Consider the following 7723-nt stretch of genomic DNA (forward strand, 5'->3'; position numbering starts at 1 on the left):
AATACAGATAATAAATGGGAAATGTTTAAGAACATCCTAAATAGGCAGTGTAAGCGGTTTATACCTTGTGGGAATAAAAGGACTAGAAATAGGAAAAACCCAATGTGGCTAAACAAAGAAGTAAGACAGGCAATTAACAGTAAAAAGAAAGCATTTGCACTACTAAAGCAGGATGGCACCATTGAAGCTCTAAAAAACTATAGGGAGAAAAATACTTTATCTAAAAAACTAATTAAAGCTGCCAAAAAGGAAACAGAGAAGCACATTGCTAAGGAGAGTAAAACTAATCCCAAACTGTTCTTCAACTATATCAATAGTAAAAGAATAAAAACTGAAAATGTAGGCCCCTTAAAAAATAGTGAGGAAAGAATGGTTGTAGATGACGAGGAAAAAGCTAACATATTAAACACCTTATTCTCAACGGTATTCACGGTGGAAAATGAAATGCTAGGTGAAATCCCAAGAAACAATGAAAACCCTATATTAAGGGTCACCAATCTAACCCAAGAAGAGGTGCGAAACCGGCTAAATAAGATCAAAATAGATAAATCTCCGGGTCCGGATGGCATACATCCACGAGTACTAAGAGAACTAAGTAATGTAATAGATAAACCATTATTTCTTATTTTTAGGAACTCTATAGCGACAGGGTCTGTTCCGCAGGACTGGCGCATAGCAAATGTGGTGCCAATATTCAAAAAGGGCTCTAAAAGTGAACCTGGAAATTATAGGCCAGTAAGTCTAACCTCTATTGTTGGTAAAATATTTGAAGGGTTTCTGAGGGATGTTATTCTGGATTATCTCAATGAGAATAACTGTTTAACTCCATATCAGCATGGGTTTATGAGAAATCGCTCCTGTCAAACCAATCTAATCAGTTTTTATGAAGAGGTAAGCTATAGGCTGGACCACGGTGAGTCATTGGACGTGGTATATCTCGATTTTTCCAAAGCGTTTGATACCGTGCCGCACAAGAGGTTGGTACACAAAATGAGAATGCTTGGTCTGGGGGAAAATGTGTGTAAATGGGTTAGTAACTGGCTTAGTGATAGAAAGCAGAGGGTGGTTATAAATGGTATAGTCTCTAACTGGATCGCTGTGACCAGTGGGGTACCGCAGGGGTCGGTATTGGGAACTGTTCTCTTCAACATATTCATTAATGATCTGGTAGAAGGTTTACACAGTAAAATATCGATATTTGCAGATGATACAAAACTATGTAAAGCAGTTAATACAAGAGAAGATAGTATTCTGCTACAGATGGATCTGGATAAGTTGGAAACTTGGGCTGAAAGGTGGCAGATGAGGTTTAACAATGATAAATGTAAGGTTATACACATGGGAAGAAGGAATCAATATCACCATTACACACTGAACGGGAAACCACTGGGTAAATCTGACAGGGAGAAGGACTTGGGGATCCTAGTTAATGATAAACTTACCTGGAGCAGCCAGTGCCAGGCAGCAGCTGCCAAGGCAAACAGGATCATGGGGTGCATTAAAAGAGGTCTGGATACACATGATGAGAGCATTATACTGCCTCTGTACAAATCCCTAGTTAGACCGCACATGCAGTACTGTGTCCAGTTTTGGGCACCGGTGCTCAGGAAGGATATAATGGAACTAGAGAGAGTACAAAAGAGGGCAACAAAATTAATAAAGGGGATGGGAGAACTACAATACCCAGATAGATTAGCAAAATTAGGATTATTTAGTCTAGAAAAAAGACGACTGAGGGGCGATCTAATAACCATGTATAAGTATATAAGGGGACAATACAAATATCTCGCTGAGGATCTGTTTATACCAAGGAAGGTGACGGGCACAAGAGGGCATTCTTTGCATCTGGAGGAGAGAAGGTTTTTCCACCAACATAGAAGAGGATTCTTTACTGTTAGGGCAGTGAGAATCTGGAATTGCTTGCCTGAGGAGGTGGTGATGGCGAACTCAGTCGAGGGGTTCAAGAGAGGCATGGATGTCTTCCTGGAGCAGAACAATATTGTATCATACAATTATTAGGTTCTGTAGAAGGACGTAGATCTGGGGATTTATTATGATGGAATATAGGCTGAACTGGATGGACAAATGTCTTTTTTCGGCCTTACTAACTATGTTACTATGTTACTATGTTAAAATGCATTGGGAAGTGTCCGGAAAAAACGCTTCAAAACTGCGGCAAAATCGTGGCAAAAACGCATGCCGTTTTTTTTGCTGATTTCTTGCAGAAAATGTCCGGAATTCTCAGGAATTTTCTGCGAGAAATCCTGAACGTGTGCACACAGGGGCGGATTATCAGAGGGTCAATATGGGCGGTAGCCCAGGGCCCAGTGGTCTGGGGGGGCCCTGGGCTACCGCAGATTAACCCTCTGATAATCATCTGTGAATGCCGTGCCGGCCGCCGCCGCCGGCGTTTATGTGCCCCCGGACCCGGTGGGCAGAGAGAGGGGGTCCGCATCGGGCCCCTTCTCATCTGCTCACCGGGCCCCTTCCTGCGCTGCGGCGGTTTCCTATTGATGTGCGGGCGCGCGCCCGCACATCAATAGTTAACAACAACAGCCGCCAGCCAATTGGAGGCTGGCGGCTGATGTCGGCCGCAGCGCACACGTCGCCGGCGTCTGACGTCATTGTCAGTCGCCGGCGAGTGTGCGCTGCTGCAGGGAGCTCGCCGCCTGGAGCGCGGACAGGTGAGGAGACTGCTTGTTTTTTCTTTTTTTTTGGATCAGTTATCGGTGGACACACTGGGGGAGTGGGGGGCAATGCTGGAGGACACACTGGGGGGCAATGCTGGAGACACTGGGACAGATTGGAGCCGGACACACTGGGGGCAATGCTGGAGACAGTAGGGCAGATTGGACGACACACTGGGGGGCAATGCTGGAGACACTGGGGCAGATTGGAGGACACACTGGGGGCAATGCTGGAGACAGTGGGGCAGATTGGAGGACACACTGGGGGCAATGATGGAGACAGTGAGGCAGATTGGAGGACACACTGGGGGGGCAATGCTGGAGGACACAGTGGGGCAGATTGCTGGAGACAGTGGGGCAGATTGCTGGAGACAGTGGGGCAGATTGCTGGAGACAGTGGGGCAGAATGCTGGAGACAGTGAGGCAGATTGGAGGACACACTGGGGGGGCAATGCTGGAGACACTGGGGCAGATTGGAGGACACACTGGGGGCAGTGCTGGAGACAGTGGGGCAGACTGGAGGACACACTGGGGGGCAATGCTGGAGACACTGGGGCAGATTGGAGGACACACTGGGGGCAATGCTGGAGACAGTGGGGCAGATTGCTGGAGGACACACTGGGGGGCAATGCTGGAGGACACACTGGGGGCAATGCTGGAGACAGTGGGGCAGATTGCTGGAGACAGTGGGGCAGATTGCTGGAGACAGTGGGGCAGATTGCTGGAGACAGTGGGGCAGAATGCTGGAGACAGTGGGGCAGATTGCTGGAGACAGTGAGGCAGATTGCTGGAGACAGTGGGGCAGATTGCTGGAGACAGTGGGGCAGATTGGAGGACACACTGGGGGGGCAATGCTGGAGACACTGGGGCAGATTGGAGGACACACTAAGGGCAATGCTGGAGACACTGGGGCAGATTGGAGGACACACTGGGGGCAATGCTGGAGACAGTGAGGCAGATTGGAGGACACACTGTTGGCAATGCTGGAGACAGTGGGGCAGATTGCTGGAGACAGTGGGGCAGATTGCTGGAGACAGTGGGGCAGAATGCTGGAGACAGTGGGGCAGAATGCTGGAGACAGTGGGGCAGAATGCTGGAGACAGTGGGGCAGATTGCTGGAGACAGTGGGGCAGATTGCTGGAGACAGTGGGGCAGAATGCTGGAGACAGTGAGGCAGATTGGAGGACACACTGGGGGGGGCAATGCTGGAGACACTGGGGCAGATTGGAGGACACACTAAGGGCAATGCTGGAGACACTGGGGCAGATTGGAGGACACACTGGGGGCAATGCTGGAGACAGTGAGGCAGATTGGAGGACACACTGGGGGCAATGCTGGAGACAGTGGGGCAGATTGGAGGACACACTGGGGGCAGGTTGCTGGAGGACACACTGGGGGCAGATTGCTGGAGACACTGGGGGCAGATTGCTGGAGACACTGGGGCAGATTGCTGGAGACACTGGGGCAGATTGCTGGAGACACTGGGGCAGATGATTGCTGGACACACTGGGGCAATGCTGGATACACTGGGGCAGATGATTGCTGGACACACTGGGGCAATGCTGGAGACACTGGGCCAGATTGCTGGACACACTGGTGGTAATATGCTGGACACACTGGGGCAGATTGCTGGACACACTGTCTGGTGGCAATATGCTGGACATACTGGGGCAGATTGCTGGACACACTGGGGGTAATATGCTGGACACACTGGGGGTAATATGCTGGACACACTGGGGGCAGGACTGGAGGCATGGGCAGAATGTAGACACGGGGCATGATTGGAGACATGGGGCAGGATTGGATCATGGGGCAGGATGGATACGATGGAGACAGATGGGACAGGATGGGGAGATCATATGGTGTAGAATGGATACTCATGAGTGCAGGATGGGAAAACATATGGCTGGAGCCAGGAATGAGATAAACGGAGCCAGGGTGGGGAATATTATTACCATAGGGGCTAATTAAGGGATATTATTACTGCAGTGATGTATTTATTTTATTTTTTGAGTATACTGTTTTAAATGGGGGGGCGGTCCTGTTATTATGCAGAGTGACACTATATCGCCTTTTCTTCTTCATGTGGTGTAATGTAGAAGTTGTGAAAAATTAAGTAATGTGTTCTGCAAGTGGAGCTCGAGATAACTGTGTTATTTCCTGCAGAAACGAGTCCTGGCTGGAAGAAATGATGGCGGTCTGTGCTGGATGAAAGATGGAGTTCACCTAGAGACATCACTGGTGAGTCAGTGTTACCTATACACTGACACTATACACTGTATACTATATACAAAGGTCCTGTGTACAATGTCACCAGTGACCACTGTATTACCTCTACACAGACACTGCATACTAAGTACAGATCTCCTGTGAATACTGGCACTTATGGTGATAGTATTGTGTTTTTTGTTTTTTTGTTACTGATCAGTATTGTGGTACTCAGTCACTATGTGGTGGTAATATGTGGTCTGGAAATGGTGTTGTGGTATTTGTCCCTTGTATGTGCTATTTGGTCACCAAGTGGTAATATGTGGTCTTGACATAGTGCGGTGGTATTTGTTCCTTGTATGTGATATTATTCGATCACTGTGGTTGTAATTTGTGGTCTGGTCATGGCGCGGTTGTATTTGTTCCTTGTATGTGATATTATTGGTCAAGATATACCTAAATTGTATTGCAGATTTTAACAAATATTTAATAGGTTACAGTAGAGTAGGGCCCGACCATTTTTCTGGAATAATCTGGTTCGGGTATATCATGACCCCTGTCACATGACCCCCGTCACATGACCCCCGTCACTCACATGACCCCCGTCACATGACCGGGGGGGCCCACAGTGTGTGAACAGCCCGGGGCCCTGGCTACCCTTAATCCACCCCTGTAGTAAGTGCAAATGCAAGTGCAGCCTAATGAAGCAACAAGGGACTGAATCAACCCAAGTAAACTAAAGTAGCCATAAATAACCCACTAATCGTAACCCCCCGTGGCGAAGGACATTACCTCTCCGGCATGGACCGATTCCCCGGGTATTTATAGGTTATTGTTTACTCATCATATAACCCGTGGCGCTATTACTGCACAGGCTGGATCGACTATATTTTGCACATTGTGTCTCCACAATTTTAAATTTTATGCCATTTACTTGCTAAACTCTGTTTTTTAAAAAAAAAAATGATTTAAATAAAATGTTGATACTTTTAAGGCAATAGCTTTTTTGTTCTTCGGATGTATTTATTCTTTGTAAGCTGCCTAACCTAGGCATGGTACATTTTTTAGGTCCATGGGATATTAGTTGTGATTTACATTGATCATTTTTAGGTTTTACTGTTCTCAACACATTTCACTATATAATGAATAAAGATTTACAACTGGAATATTTCATTCAGTGATATCTAGGATGTGGGATTTTAGTGTTCCCTTTATTTTTTTGAGCAGTATATATATATATATATATATATATATATATATATATATATATATATATATATGTATGTATATATATATATATATATATATATATATATATACATACACACACACACACTGTATATATATATACACATACATATATATATATTTACGTGTGGAGTGAGTGTGACTATGTGGAGTGGGCGTGGCTTCGCACACACACACATATATGTATGTATACATGATTGATTACCACTTCTGTCTGTTAAAACAATCCACTTTAACCCCTTTACAACATCAGGCGTAAATGTGCGCCGATGTCGGACTTCTTCCTTTTGATGTAGGCTCCAGCGCTGAGCCACATCTTTTCTGGCACATGTCAGCAATGCGTCGGCAATCTTGCCTTGCGCAGGCGTGTACTACGGAGGACAGAGAATGAACTTCAATCCAATATTGCAGCCACCATGCAGCCAGCGGGTAAGGAAAGGGTGAATCAAACACCCGAAAACCCCGCCTCTATGGCTGAAAATTGTTCCCTCCAAATTCAGGTGACAGAGTCCCTTTAACTTGAAAGCCAACATATAGATAACATTCTATTATTCTTCCTTTGATAAAAAATAGTCATCTGGTTACTTAAGATACAATGCCGAATTTCTTCACAATGCCAAAACTAAAGAAAACATGTTTTTAAAAATATATAAAAAAATATAATAGTTAAATTCACCCCCTTTCGCCCCATTCAAAATAAAATAATTTTAAAAAAAATCAAACATCCACATATTTGGTAACGCCACGTTTAGAATTGCTTGATGTATCGATATAAAAAAAAAGAATTAACCCAATCGCGTAGCGCGAAAAAAAAGTCAAAACGCCAATTACTTTTTTTGGTCACCGCAACACTGGATTAAAATGCAATAACGGGCGATGAAAAGAATGTATATGCACCAAAATGGTATCATTAAAAACATCAGCTCGGCACGCAAAAAATAAGCTTGCATCCAACCCAAGATCATTAAAACTGGAGATGCGACGGGTATCGGAAAATGGCGCAATTCTTTTATGCTTTACCTAATAAAGAGGAGTTATTTTTACTGATGTTTGTTTTGGGTCATTTATTTTTTGGTGGTATTTGGTTTATCGTATAAAACTCCCATATAATGTTCCATCCTTGAACGCACGCCGCAATCATGTTTTTGTACAATTTGTCAATAATATATATAGGTTCTCCTCGTCTGAGTTATTTTTGAAGGTTAACAAAATACGATTTAACTGTAAATCATTTCTCACACTCTAGGTATAGTAATGACTTTTTCCTGTGTGGGATTTTTGATATTTAAAAAGGTTGCCACTAGTTGGACAAGCCCTTCTCATTCCTCATGTTTGGTCCTGTTAAAATAAAAATCCTCATGGAAACCTCCCATGGTGGCATCGTTTTAGTGGTGCTGGCGCTTGTGTTCTTGGGGCTCTTTTGAGGTTGTTACGTCATGTGAGCCCTGTACCCAATCAGCGCTTACGTCAATGTCCCCACCTTCAGACAAATCAAGCATCATGAGGCAGAGAGCAGCCGCGGCCCTGGATTCCTGGTCATGTTCAATATGTCCGAAGGAAGGAACAGGGAAGCTGCCGCT

Source organism: Ranitomeya imitator, chromosome 2 (assembly GCF_032444005.1).
Source record: "Ranitomeya imitator isolate aRanImi1 chromosome 2, aRanImi1.pri, whole genome shotgun sequence".
In the NCBI taxonomy this organism is placed as follows: Eukaryota; Metazoa; Chordata; class Amphibia; order Anura; family Dendrobatidae; genus Ranitomeya; species Ranitomeya imitator.